Genomic DNA, 14,579 nt, shown 5'->3' on the forward strand with positions numbered 1-14,579 from the left:
AAGATGTAATTGTTGGGGATCTCGCCTGTTGAGCTATCAACAGAGGTGAGTTAATGGGCTAAGGCGCGAACATCTTCTCGTGCTCATCGACTTGCAGAATACAGGTCAAGGCAGGTGTTGGGCCAGCACCCACGCGCCTAGCCGTGCGCATGCGCCTCCCTGTCCAGCTGCAGATCGAGCTCCCAGACTAGACCAGTCCAGTGTAGCATGGCCCGCGCAACAGTTGGCAGACAGTGACGTACGGTACAGTGGTCTTTCTCGTTCCGTTTCCGGTTGGCACCAACACAAACAAACCAGTGAATTGTGAAGTGCCTGTGCCTGTTCCTGTTCTGAAAGGTGTGCTTTATTGCCTTTTCCTTGAATGTTTACCTTACTTGTGTCATTACGCCGGTGTACTTACCGGCTTGGAAACACGTGACGAGCGCTGTGGTAATGTTGCTCCTTTACTAGTTGCTGTTCTTTTTTACTGTGCTGATGACCAGGTATTACCTCAACTTCGCTGGAAATAAATCACGTCAGTATGTCATCCTGTATTCAGCGTAACCGTCGTTAATGGGACAATGACATAGTATGTGTTGGGGATCACTGTAAGTACCTAGGTGTTAATATGAGGAAAGATCTTCATTGAGGTAATCACATAAATGGGATTGTAAATAAAGGGTACAGATCTCTGCACATGGTTATGAGGGTATTTAGGGATTGTAGTAAGGATGTAAACGAGAGGGCGTATAGGTCTCTGGTAAGACCCCAAATAGAGTATGGTTTCAGTGTATGGGGATCCTCACCAGAATTACCTGATTCAAGCAATGGAAAAAAATCCAAAGAAAAACAGTTCGATTTGTTCTGTGTGATTTTCGACAAAAGAGTAGCGTTACAAAAATGTTGCAAAGTTTGGGCTGGGAAGACGTGGGAGAAAGGAGACGAGCTGCTCGACGAACTGGTATGTTCCGAGCTGTCAGTGGAGAGATGGCGTGGAATGACATTAGTAGACGAATAAGTTTGAATGGTGTCTTTAAAAGTAGGAAGGATTTGAATTTGAAGATAAAGTTGGAATTCAAGAGGAGAAATTCGGGCAAATATTCGTTTATAGGAAGAGTAGTAAGGGATTGGAATAACTTACGAAGGGAGATGTTCAATAAATTTCCAATGTCTTTGAAATCATTTAAGACAAGGCTAGGAAAACAACAGATATGGAATCTGCCGCCTACTCGACTGCCCTAAATGCAAATCAGTAGTGATTGATTGATTGATTGATTGATTGATTGATTGATTGATTGATTGATTGATTGATTGATTGATTGATTGATTGACCCACCAGTAATCCCATGTATGGGAGATGAGTGTCAGCAGAAGAGACAAAACACGTCACACCAATTGTCAATGTCATGTAATTGTTGATTAATTTTACGAGCTTTCGATATTGTTGGCCTTTCTTCCGAATGTGATCTTAGGGCGAGTCACCGAGCGAGTTGGCCGTGCGGTTAGGGGTGCAGCTGTGAGCTTGCATTTGGGAGATAATGGATTCGAACTCCACTGTCGACAGCCCTGAAGATGGCTTTCCGTGGTTTCGCATTGATACATCGGAAAAATGCTCGGGCTGTACATTAATGAAGGCCGCGGCTGCTTCCTTGGTATTCCTAGCCCTTTCCTATCCGATCGTCGTCGCCGTAAGACCTATCTGTCCTCCCTCTTGTCCTGTTCTTCAAGTGATTGTTCCTCATCTTTACAATTTTCTTTGTCGTTATGGACTGATGACCACGCGGTTTTACACCTTGAAACAATCATGACATAAACAATCGCCAGTTAACACAACAGTACTCGGCGTTGATATCAACTTGGCAACAAAAAATCGAAATTCGGTAAAAATGTATAAGACATAAATGATCACAATTTTTTTATAACCTTAATTACGTAGTATTTATTGATAGTACCACTAACAACACAGATAGTTAAATTTTAGGCGCCTTAAGCTAAACTGCCATTCCACTCAGCGTGAATAATTATTTATAGCCTAGATTACAGTGCCTTATTCGCCGACTTTACATACGGATTTTCATTGAATTCTCTTCAACCATTTTCTCGTGATGAACGTTCGTACACACATGACGGAAAATTATTAACTGCATTTACTTGTCACTGTCGACACGACCGATACAGAAATACCATTCTTTTCCAGTTTTGAGCAACGTACAGACAAAACTCTTATTTTATTTTTATAGATAGGCATTTCGATCTCTAGATCTGTTTGACGTACAGGCAATCGTATCTGATTGCATTTGAAATTTAAGGATACTCAATAACCCCTTTTTCCACGAACATTTTCACATATTTGTAATGCAGGGTTGCCTAGGCGAGGTGGTAAAGGCGTACTCGGTTCACTCGGAAAGTCGTGGGTTCACTTCCCCATCAGGAAGTCGAAAAATGTGGAAACAATATTTCCACATCTGAAGAAGCACATTATATTTTGGTTCACTCAGCCTACTACATAAATGAGTATCAGGTTAATTCCTGGGGCCAAAGAACTAACATACCACCTGGGTTAGTGCCGTTGCTTGATCTTTCCATCATGCTGAGTCGATTGATTCGGTTTCGGGCCTGTGCCTAGACATCAACGAGAGATAAAACTGAGGTTGTGAGCCTTAAAGGAATTAAGTTCACAGCCGCCCCTAACATGGAGTCAGACGCTGCCCCTATGGGTTCAGATACTCAGAGTAAGTTTGATATCTGCCCTCGACATTTAGTGTCAAGGTAACGGATAGCAATATTTTTCAAAGTTTTCATTCCACCATGGGCCGACATGAATTTGCTCTGAATATTTGTCATGTACTGTACTATACTGTATTTGTACTGGAACTACAGACTAAGTTTATTCCTGTGTAGACAAACCTTACAATGACTCTTCAACGTAACCAACGAAATCTGCCGTAACTCGGAACCAATCCATACAAATGTAGCTTCCAAGTCTTATCGCGGAGTAAGATGCATACATACAGACATCCATAGGACATGCGAGGACATGCATACGAAAGAAGACTGAACTATTATTCGTGTCATTGCAAACTGGAAGGCTGAGATTTGCTTTAATTGCTAAGAAAATGTTTGAAGAAAGTGTGATTATAGTTTATTTCTGTGTATAACTCTTATGACGAGTTCAGTTTATTTTATTGTCAGTCCATTGACATTATTTTATTTTAATTGAAAAAGCGCCTGCAAATAGGCATACCATTTTACAAGCTGAGTTATGAATGCTAAAATTTTTAAATTTAATGTTGAAATAACGTTTTACAACAATATTTGAATTACATCTTAAATCACTACCTTTTAAATAACGAGTGCTGTTTTAGTGTATAAATTATAATAGATGTAATTTGTATTCGAATTATTAGAGCTGACCCAGTTTCAATATTTTGCCTTAAATAGAATATTAGAATCGGTACAGTTTCTCAGCATGTTATCTGAAACTTGAGCCCACAACGTCTCCTTTATGTACTGTAGAAGTAACTGTCAGAATATTTTCTCTTGCTCGTGATGATAAAACATTACGCTTGCTCCGTCTGAGAATTACTCGTAGAGTATCGGCATCCTGATGCGAAGACCGCGTGTTCAGACTCGGATGTTTGAAGGACGGAAGAAAAAGACAATTCGACTCTCGATGTCGTATGATGTCGGCATGTTAAAGATGTCTGGTGACACATTTGGTTTTTACTCAACAAAATTAATTAAACTAAGTCTGAGATCGGTCAAGAGATATCCGGTTTACTGTGACATCTGGCGGGATGAAACGCAACGCCGAAATTGACGCGCAGGCAGCCTGCACTCAATGGTGTATGTCCAAACCTTGCCCGTTTCTCTCCGGGGTCGGGTACGAGGTGACATTAATCTTCGTAGCGAATTTTTACGGCCGGATGCTCTTGCTGACGTCAAGCTCATCGGAGAGGTTAATGATATGAAATGAATGGCGTGTTATGGTAGTACGAAGAGAGTGAAAGCCGTTGCCGACACATGACCTACTCCTGTCGATTAGCACCGAGGGAACGGTTCAAAACTTAACGTCGCCATCCGACGGATGAATCACCACCAACAGCGTCTTTTGCTCACATTCCATATGATCACTGTGGAGAAATTTGGAATTTAATCCAGGCTTTTGGCACGCATTCTAGTGATTAGAAATTGTATATTATCACCTCTTCTATCCTGTCGGTCAAAATTCTGAGGAAATTTTTTCCGCCGATGGTACTCGAAGCGGCTAAGCACGGTGCAGACCACATGGTCGCTGGGACGCAATGGGGCGAGTTGGCCGTGCAATTAGGGTAGCGCAGCTGTGAGCTTCAATCCGAGAGATACTGGGCTGGAACCCGACTGTCAGCATCCCTGAAGATGGTTTTCCGTGGTTTCCCATTTTCACATCAGGAAAATACTGGGGCTGTACCTTAATTAAGGCCACGGCCGCTTCCTTCCCACTCGCAGGTCTTTCCTATCCCGTCGTCCCCATATCTGTGTTGGTGCGACGTAAAGCAAAATTGTAAAAATAAAAACTATCCATTATTCTCCTTAAGACTGGTCACGCCTCCCAGCCGTGCAGTCTGTGTAAGGGAAAATAATCCTTATTATGTTATCCTGAAACACGTCATGCCAACACCCAGTACGGTTGATCGGCGATAACCATACTACTGATGACGTTTCTGAAAGCCCTTCTGTTGCCCATGATCGTTAAGGCGTTGAAGTCTAAACGGTCTGACACCGAGGTTAGCTGGTTCGAGTCCCGTAGGTTGAAAAACCTTTCAGCATCATATGGAATGTGAGCATATGACGCTGTTGATGGTGATCCGTCCGTCAGATGGGGAATTTAAGCCTTCACAGACCCCTTGGTGCTATTCGACAGGACTAGGCTATGTGCCGAAACCGGTTTTCACCCTTTCTCTTCCTATTATCATGTACCACGCCACATACATTTCATCCCATTAACTCCTCTGATGAAACTGACGTCAGGAAGAGCATCCGATCATTAAAACCCGCCACGACAGGTTCATATCACCTCATACCGGACCCCGTAGAGAAACAGAAAAAACAAACAAACTTGAATTTTTTTTTGCTACTTGCTTTACGTCGCACCGACACAGATAGGTCTTATGGCGACGATGGGACAGGAAAAGGCTAGGAATGCGAAGGAAGCGGCCGTGGCCTTAATTAAGGTACAGCCCCAGCATTTGCCTGGTGTGAAATGGGAAACCACGGAAAACGATTTTCAGGGCTGCCGACAGTGGGGTTCGAACCTACTATCTCCCGAATACTGGATACTGGCCGCACTTAAGCGACTGCAGCTATCGAAAATTATTTTTTAACATGTAACCCATGTTTCTCACTATCCGATATAGGCCTACTGAAATATGGGTATACCAAGCTCGATATGCCTGTTTTATCAAAATAAAATACCGATATATCTCGACCGCAGTTTTTCAAAACACAAGGATTTGAAATTTTATTCAAGGTCTTTGATTATGGGGTCACGGCAGCTCCAAGAAAAACAAGATAATTAATAGAATGAAATATAAAGATAAAAAATACCATGATCAAAATGTTTGTTGTATTTCCAATGAATGCGATATCCTTAGAATATTGTTTGCACACTGTGACACTTAACTTTCTATTTTTGTCAACTACGTAGACATCCACACTGTACTAGGCTATTTCCTTAATTGAAAATAACTTGTACGAGAGACCACCAACGCAGAAACATTGATTAATTCAGATTCACCCGCAAAGTCAAGAATATGTACAGCATTCAACAGGCCAACAGGAGCACGGTAGACACACACACACCACATAGATGTGTATGTATGTTTAGTCAGTCATCAGCCCGAAGGATCGTTGGATCCTCAACAGCTCTGCCATCAGCTGTCATAGGTGGCATAGGCATCACTGTAGAGGTGTACTACGGAAATGAGGAGTGAGGTAATTTCCCGTTGCTTTCCTGACTGAGCCAGAAGTTTCTATTACATATCAGTCTGCCAAGTCCACTGAAATGCATGTACCAACTGACCCTATGAGCAATAGTTTCACACCATTCATAGCAGGGACTGGCTGCATAAAGAATGGCATTACTAGCATCGCTCATACCTCAGTCACTTTCATATTGTCAAAGCCAAGGATAAGACTGAGACAGATCAATGAAAGTAACAACATAGATAACTAATTGAATAGCCAACAACATGTGGAGAAATGTCCTTAGTCATAAGTCATCACCTTCTTTCGATATTTCTTTTAGGGTAACATGTTCTTGACGACATTTTCACTTAATTATAATTTTCTAGTCATCGCACGATTAATACGAGTATTCCTTAAGTTTTCCTAACAATCTCTTCGATATTAGTAATGTCATTAATTAGCATGGACACTACAAAGAAATCGAAGCAAATGATCGATACTGTATATCCATAGGAGAAATATCGATGTCCGCCTCTGTGGTGTAGTGGTTAGTGTGATTAGCTGCCACCTCCGGAGGCCCGGGTTCGATTCTCGGCTCTGCCACGAAATTTGAAAAGTGGTACGAGGGCTGGAACGGGGTCCACTCAGCCTCGGGAGGTCAACTGAGTAGAGATGGGTTCGATTCCCACCTCAGCCACCCTGGAAGTGGTTTCCCGCGGTTTCCACTTCTCCTCCAGGCAAATGCCGGGATTGTATCTAACTTAAGGCCACGGCCGCCTCCTTCCCTCTTCCTTCCAATCTTCCCATCCCCCCGCAAGTCCCCAGTTCAACATAGCAGGTGGGGCCGCCTGGGCGAGGTACTGGTCATCCTCTCCAGTTGTATCCCCGACCCAGAGCCTGAAGCTCCAGGACACTGCACTTGAGGCAGTAGAGGTGGGATCCGTCACTGAGTCCGAGTGAAAAACCGAACCTGGAGGGTAAACAGATAAAGAAGAAGAAATATCGATATTTACTTATCGATACTATCGCAACATTCCTACTTATGTGGCTGAGACTCTTGCCTCTGGCCCGATAATAACCCATTTCAAATCAATAGGCTATCTGCATCCCACATTCTTGTAAGTCCGATAACAGCTGCAGGAATATTTCAACAAATCCGTTAAATTCAAGTTAACGGATGATATTTCCACCAGTTTACTTTTCTATGAAGTGATGACCCAGGGTAATTCTAAAGAATCATTTTTAAAAATTGGCAGTTCTTGCGAAATTTCTCAGGACCTCGCAACACTATCTACTGGAAGAAGAAACCTGCGAACTGCGAGTTCGGACGAATTGTGCGAAGTCTGTTCCTTCGAAATCGTGCGTACGTTGTGCCTTCTTTTATTGCGTATATCGTTGTTGCAATGCTATAACCGCGAATATGACAATGCTCTTCCATTATTTCTCTTTTTTTTTATTAGCGGCTTTCCGTCGCACCGACACAGATAGTTCTTAAGGCGACGATGGGGCGGGAAAGGGATAGGAGTGTGAAGAAAGCAGCCGTGGCCTTAATTAGGGTACAGCCCCGGCATTTGCCTGGTGTGAAAATGGGAAACCACGGAAAGCCATCTTCAGGACTGCCGACAGTGGGGCTCGAACCCACTATCTCGAGCTCGGTGCTCTGTCAGATTTAAAAGACGATTGAGTTTTATTATTTATTTAACGTCCGGCTCCATGCCTAAGAGGCTATCGTGCTGGACTTTGGTCAGAAGGGTCCCGGGTTCGATTCCAGGCAAATTCCGGAACTTTAACCATCATTGGCACGGGGGCTGGGTGTGTGTTGTCATCATCATTTCATCCTCATCACAACGCGCAGGACGCCTACGGGAGTCAAGTCAAGAGACATGCAGCTGGCGACCCGAACATGTCCTCGGACACTCCCGGCACTAAACGCCCTTCAGACCCAGTGTCCATTACAATGGACATAACATTGTTGCACTTATAACAGAAAGTAAAAGGCCTCCGCAGTGTTTTTGACTGTTATAAGTCGCACAGACACAGATAGGTCTTATGGCGACGATGGGACAGGAAAGCGCTTGGAGTGGGAAGGCTGGAGTGAAAATTGGAAACCACGGAAAACTATCTTCAAGGCTGTCAAGAGTGAGGTTCAAACCCACTATCTCCCAGATGCAAGCTCACAACTGCGCGCCCCTAATCGCACAACCAACTCGCCCCGTCTCCCACTTCAGGTGACATTCAGTGCTGCAGCTCGTAGTGCCTATAAAAATATGGGTTGGTTTCTCCCTCGGACTCAGAGAGGGATCCCATCTCTACCGCCTTAAGGGCAGTGTCCTGGAGCGTGAGGCATTTCATCGGGAATATAACTGAGGTGGAGGACCAGTACCTCGCCCAGGTGGCCTCATCTGCTATGTTGTTATGCCTTGTGGGGGATGGGAAGATTGGAAGGGATAGACAAGGAAGAGAGTAGGAAGCGGCCGTGGCCTTAAGTTAGATACCATCCCGGCATTTGCCTGGGGGAGAAGTGGGAAACCAGAGAAAACCACTTCGAGGACGGCTGAGGCGGGAGTCGAACCCCCTCTGCTCAGTTCACCTCCCGAGGCTGAGTGGACCGCGTTCCAGCCCTCGTACTACGTTTCAAATTCCGTGGCAGAGCCGGGAGTCGAACATTTTATTAGCGAATTAACTCGAGTGTCTATACCCTTTTCCTCTTCCTTGCGTATAGCTTCTCATCTCCCACAAGGCTCCTGTTCAGCGCAGCAGGTGCGGCCGGCTGTGCGAGGTACTGGTCCTCCTCGCCGGTTATATCCCCGACCAGTGAGACCCCTCGCCAATCCTGGAGGTTAACCGAAGTTAAACTTCCTTCATGATTATTTCTACAAAACTGAGTTGTAAAACTGATGGCATGTGGACACAGCAACGATCTACTTGACAAGTCGTAGCGTGTGGAGCGGCCTTATTTTCAGAGATGTCCCTTGGCCGTGAAATGAGGAGAATGAGTTCATGGATTACGGAATGATGTAAGCCGGAAATCACGAGACTTTAAATTAGATTGCTTCGCTGACAGCCACTTCCTTATCTCAACACTTACCTTCTGACCGAGCGAAGTGTCAGCTAATCACTTTAACATATTTAGGAGAGGACATTCCGTAGCACTTGAAAAAGTGGGAAGTATTGCGAAGTAAAAACGATATCCTTGTTGTCCACTATTGGCGCACGTGTTAATTCTTATCTCTTACTCGTCATTCGCGAGGACCTAGCTACTTCCACTTCTCAGTATTTACTGTTTCCACGTAAACTTCAAGCCCATAACGGCCAGTTCATCAACATATTTTATTTTACTTATTTGATAATTAAATATAGTGTTGGCTGAGAAGTAGATTTTCGATGGCAGAACAATGCCTGTTCGAATATTCATGTCGCACGTTGTCGGCATATAAAAGTTCTCTGATGGCACATTCGGCGTTTATCCAATAAAATTGTTAAAATGTCAGGTATAGATCACCCATCTGTTTCTGTACCATCTGGTGGCGGAAAAGCAGTACGTAGTAATTGACTCAGATGCAGCCTAAATGGCAACATATATCAAAAAAATAAGGAACCCCGTAGTTGGGGACACATGGTTACTATTAACAATGACGCCTGCTAGGGACCACATGCCATCCTTCCTCATTGCACTCTGCTCATTCTTTTTTTCTACTCGGACCATTCTGGACCGGGTTCCCTTGTCATTTTTCTTTGAAATCCAAAACTATCTCTTTCTATTGTTTCCTCTTCTCTTATTTTCTTTCTCTCTAAATCCTTCTTGACCTCTTGTATGCAGCCCGTTGTTGACATTTTCTCCGAAATATGTTATATCAATCCATTATCATCCATTCTATAGACATGTGCAAAAAGTAGCATTCTCCTCCTTCTTTTAGTTTCTGCTATATCTTCTATGTTCTGGTATAGGTCTATTTCCTTTGTTCTGTTGTCTTCATTGGTCCTAAGATTTTTCTTATGGTTCTTCTTTCTACTACTTCAAGTTTATCTAAATTATAGTTCAAAACTAGACATTCACTTGCGTAAAAACATTCTAGCTTCACCACTGTACTGTAGAGTCCTTCTTTAAAAAGATTTTTGGATAAGCATTTCTTCTTGTAAAACTTCTTAGCGAAGCGATAGGCTCTTTCCATCTTGTGCAACCTTTCTTCTTCAGCAGATTTGTCTAAACCGTTTTGTATCACACATTTGAATTTCTTTTCTTTGTCTATTTGACCAATCTGTGTTATCAACAATTTTGGGCCTTTTTTTGTTTTGGGTTTGGTTTTGTTTTTTTCCTACAGAGATTCTCAAAACTATTTTTCCAATATAGAGATTTGTGTTGTTGCACAACACAAGTTCAGCAAAATCGTTACCAAATGCCGGGCAATTAATTTCAACACCTTTGTATTATTATTATTATTATTATTATTATTATTATTATTATTATTATTATTATTATTATTATTATTATTATTATTGTCTTCATCTATTTCCGCCGGAGAGAAGACACAGATAGTTGTGGTGGCGTTGGGATATCTACGAATGGGAAGGACGAGACCGTGTCCCGATCACAAGCTCATGAGTACGTGACTGATCCGAACCGCTTACCCAACGCGCTCGGTGAAATAATTCGTCGAAACTCACCATAAGAATTGACGCCACATTACAGGCAGCAATAGTTAGAATGCAAACTAATTTGGTTATAAGTAAGTGTTGACTAGCCCGCACTTCCGTAATGTAGTGAGAGTAACACAAGGTCTAGTTGTTTTGATGGGCCCTGCCTCTAAAATTATGCACAACTTACAGAGCATAACCGTTGTTTAGGCTGTAGTATATTTCTCACTCGGCTACCGAGCTCGATAGCTGCAGTCTCTTAAGTGAGGCCAGTATCCAGTATTCGGGAGATAGTAGGTTCGAACCCTACTGTCGGCAGCCCCGAAGATGTTTTTCCGTGGTTTCCCATTTTCTCACCAGACAGATGTTGGAGCTGTACGTTAACTAAGGCTTCGGCTGCTTCCTTCCCACTCCAGTTCCTTTCCTGTCCCATCTTCACCAAAAAATCCAAACTTTAATAATATTGTTATTGGCTTTACGTTCCACTAACTACTTTTACGGTTTTCGGAGACGCAGAGCTGCCGGAATTTAGTCCCGCAGAAGTAATTTTACGTGCCAGTAAATCTACCATCACATCTGACGTATTTGAGCAATTTTAAATACCACGGGACTGAGCCAGAATCAAACCTACCATGTTCGCGTCAGAAGGCGAGCACTTCAACCGTCTGAGCCACGTGGCCCGGCGAAAGTCATCAAATTCGCTACAGCAATATCGAGAATTTTCATATCGAACATCATGCGATAACAAAGGGATATTAATCTTATACTCCTTACTTTTTTTACATTATCCAATACTGTGTTCTGCAGGCTCAGATAAATTAACAATGGAATCGCTATGAAACTATCGGTTCCAAATAACTCGGCTGCATCAAGTCTTCTCTGCGTGTCATTACCAGCAAATCGCTAGAGGCCCGGCTTTGATTCCCGGCTCTGCCACGAAATCTGAAAAGTGGTACGAGGGATGGATCGGGGTCTTCTCAGCCTCGGGTGGTCAATTGAGTGGAGAGGGTTTCGATTCCCACCTCAGGCATCCTCGAAGTGGTTTTCCTTGGTTTCCGACTTCACCTCCCGGTAAATGCCGAGATGGTGTCTAACTGAAGGTTAACGCCGCTCCCTTTCCATCTTCCCATCCACCTGCAAGGCCCTTGTTCAGCATAGCAGGTAGTGGTGGGTGAGGTAATGATCCTCTTCCCCAGTTGTATTTCCTTGACCCAAAGTCTCACGCTCCAGGACACTGTCCTTGAGGCAGTCGTGGTGGGATCGCTCGCCGAGTGGGAGGGAAAACCAATCCTGGGGATAAATGAATTAAGAAAGAAAGCATCAAGTCTTTAGGGTTATTCAAGTCTTCATACAGAAAGTACACGTTAAAGTCCACACATGGAAGTTGTGAATCATGAAGAATGATTGATAGCGCGCCCATGTGTGTGTGTGTGTGTGTGTGCGCGCGCGCGTGTGTGCGTGTGTGTGTGTGCGTGCGTGTGTGTGCGTGTGCGCGCGCGCGCGCGCGCGTGTGTGTGTGTGTGTGTGTGAAAATTAGATCATTATTTTTCATTAATTATACTATTAGTTTAAAATGCTTATTATATGACATATATTTTGTGATGCTATTCAAACGAGTTTTCTTGTATTTCATATATTTCTTAATTTGTATTGCACAGTAGTGTAAAGTAGGACTTCGCCGCTATTAAGGACGAGTACATCAATAAATATTGAGCTATACCGCCAACATCGGTATGTCTCGTAAAAGTGTGTGGAACTAACAATGGGTGTCTGCGAACCATGGAGTGAGCTGTACAGTTCTATCGACACTATGTTACACAAAGCGTGAAACACAAGTTCTTTGAGCACAGCAACAGGAGTTGATCCTTGACTAGTGAAGTAAAACTGTAAATTCGCGTCGTCGTTTACTTCGAGGTGCTGGAGATGAGCTGCATAAGGTACATACCTGCCAATCTCAAATCTGCGACAAACCCGACCTTTGAGGGGCAGCAGCTAATAGCACTAATCGTTACACAGAGCAGGTGTACTTGAGTGAAGTACATTACCGCTTGTTGGTCTTGTTTAGAGGTAATAAGAGTTTATTAAGTAAATGAGGTCATTTATTTATTTATTTATTTATTTATTTATTTATTTATTTATTTATTTATTTATTTATTTATTTATTTATTTATTTCCTGACAGAATGTAACAAATGTGGAAAATAAGAACGATTGTGAATTCAACCACTAAACTGCTATCTAGGAGGATCTCTCACAACGCTAGGCTATAAAGATGGATTAAACAATAATTAACCCCTAATTCATAGGTTTATCTACGAGACCGACAGAGTATATGACGTGGAGAAGGGCTATATCTTCCATATCCCTCCATCAGTGTGAGATTTGCCTATATCTCAATCCCCTCCCCGGTACTTGTGTTACGTGACATCGCGCATTCTCCCACCGCGTCCCCTTGAATAAGGGAGGAAAGGGTTATCTACGATCTGAATAAAAATGGGCTTAATCCGTGTAAGGGCGTATAGGAGGGAGTCAGCTTTCCAGAAGGAAAAGAAAACGACAGGTGAAGGAGTCTTGTCGTAGAAAACAATAAACGTACATAACGCATGAAGCAATCCTGACTTTACATCTGTTCTTAGGGGACCAAACTAAGAAGGCAAAGTCCAAGTACAAGAAAATACATTCGATAGTGTTCATTGGACCGAGCCATTTGAGATTCTGAAGGTGATCGGGATGAGATACCGAGATGTATCTACAATCAGTCTGCAGTGATAAGAATCGTGCGCTTTCGGAAAGAAGCAGCAATCAAGAAGCGAGTGAGGCAAGGCTGCACCCCCCCCCTCCTTTTCAATGTTTATATACAAGCGGTGACAAAGCAAAGAGAACTAAAGAGAAGTTTGGAGAGGGAATCACAAACCAAGGAGAGGAAACAGATTTGCCGATGATATTGTTATTGTATCTAAATTTGAAGAAGATCTGGAGAAATGGTGTGGACAGTCTTGGGGAAGGAATACAAGATGAAAAAGTCCAAAATAAAAGTAATGGAGTTCAGTCGAACGAAGTCAGGTGATGCAGGAAGTATTAGACTAGGAAATGAAGTCTTAAAGGAAGTAGATGAGTATTGTTACTAACGATGACAGAAGTAAGGACATAAAATGCAGACTAACACTAGCATGGAAGGCCTTTTTAAGAAAATAAATTTGTTCACTTCGGCCATTGTTATAGGAATTGGGAAGATGTTAGAAAGATTTTTTGAAGATGTTCCTGTGGAGCGTCGCATTGTACGGAAGTGAAAGATGGACGATAACTATCTCGAAAAGAGAGATAATATAAGCTTTTGAAATGTGCTGAAAGTGAGGTGGGCGATGTAGAATGATAGAACACATCATAAGACACCCAGGACTTGCTCGGTTGGTTTATGATGCAAGTGTAGGTAGGGGTGGACCAAGTTACGAATATGACAAGCAGATTAGAGCAGATGTAGGATGTAGCACTCACGTAGGAATGAAAAGGTTAAGATAGGGAACTGTGGCATGGAGAGCTGCAAGAAACCAGTGTATGGACTGATGACTCAAACAACAGCAAACCAAAGAAAAGCCATTTCCGAAACGCCCACAAAGGTCCTTGGTCTTTTCACTATCCGTAATCTCGGTGTCTATAGTCCATCTTCGTAGTAAGCGTCTTTCTGGACGACCGGAGGTGTGGCCTAGCCTCGTGTGCGAGGAACTATGGGAGCGTTCGCGCTGGTGGTGGGGGAAGAACTTGAACCTTTCCTCCAGCTGACACAGTCGAGTTCAGGCAGCGGACGTAGCCCTGGGAACTGACTGAAATAGTGTGGAAAGCTTAGGCGCGATACGTTCCCGGGTCGGGGTGGTCATTATGCAATGGCTCATCGGTGTACATACATCACACTAACTCAAAGGTGTAGGAATTACTTAATATGATAAACTAGTGAAAATAAAATAGTACCGTACATTGTACAAATCGAGTCTTATATTTCGATTGTCTGCCTTAAAACCTTGT

The 14,579-nt window shown here is 43.1% G+C and overlaps 1 protein-coding gene across 3 annotated transcripts in view; it reads left to right on the plus strand.

Annotated features, from left to right (window-relative positions):
- Positions 1 to 202: 202 nt before the first annotated feature.
- LOC136866600 (uncharacterized) overlaps positions 203 to 14,579 on the plus strand; it is a 476,012-nt gene continuing 461,635 nt past the window's right edge. For 2 of the 3 annotated variants that reach the window (XM_068226767.1, XM_067143711.2), the window contains exon 1: positions 203 to 336. The gene's annotated coding sequence lies outside the window, so the exon portion shown is untranslated. The remainder of the gene's footprint in view (positions 337 to 14,579) is intronic. The other variant, XM_067143712.2, reaches the window with a different exon arrangement.

The sequence above is a fragment of the Anabrus simplex genome, chromosome 3, assembly GCF_040414725.1.
Source record: "Anabrus simplex isolate iqAnaSimp1 chromosome 3, ASM4041472v1, whole genome shotgun sequence".
NCBI classification, from domain to species: domain Eukaryota; kingdom Metazoa; phylum Arthropoda; class Insecta; order Orthoptera; family Tettigoniidae; genus Anabrus; species Anabrus simplex.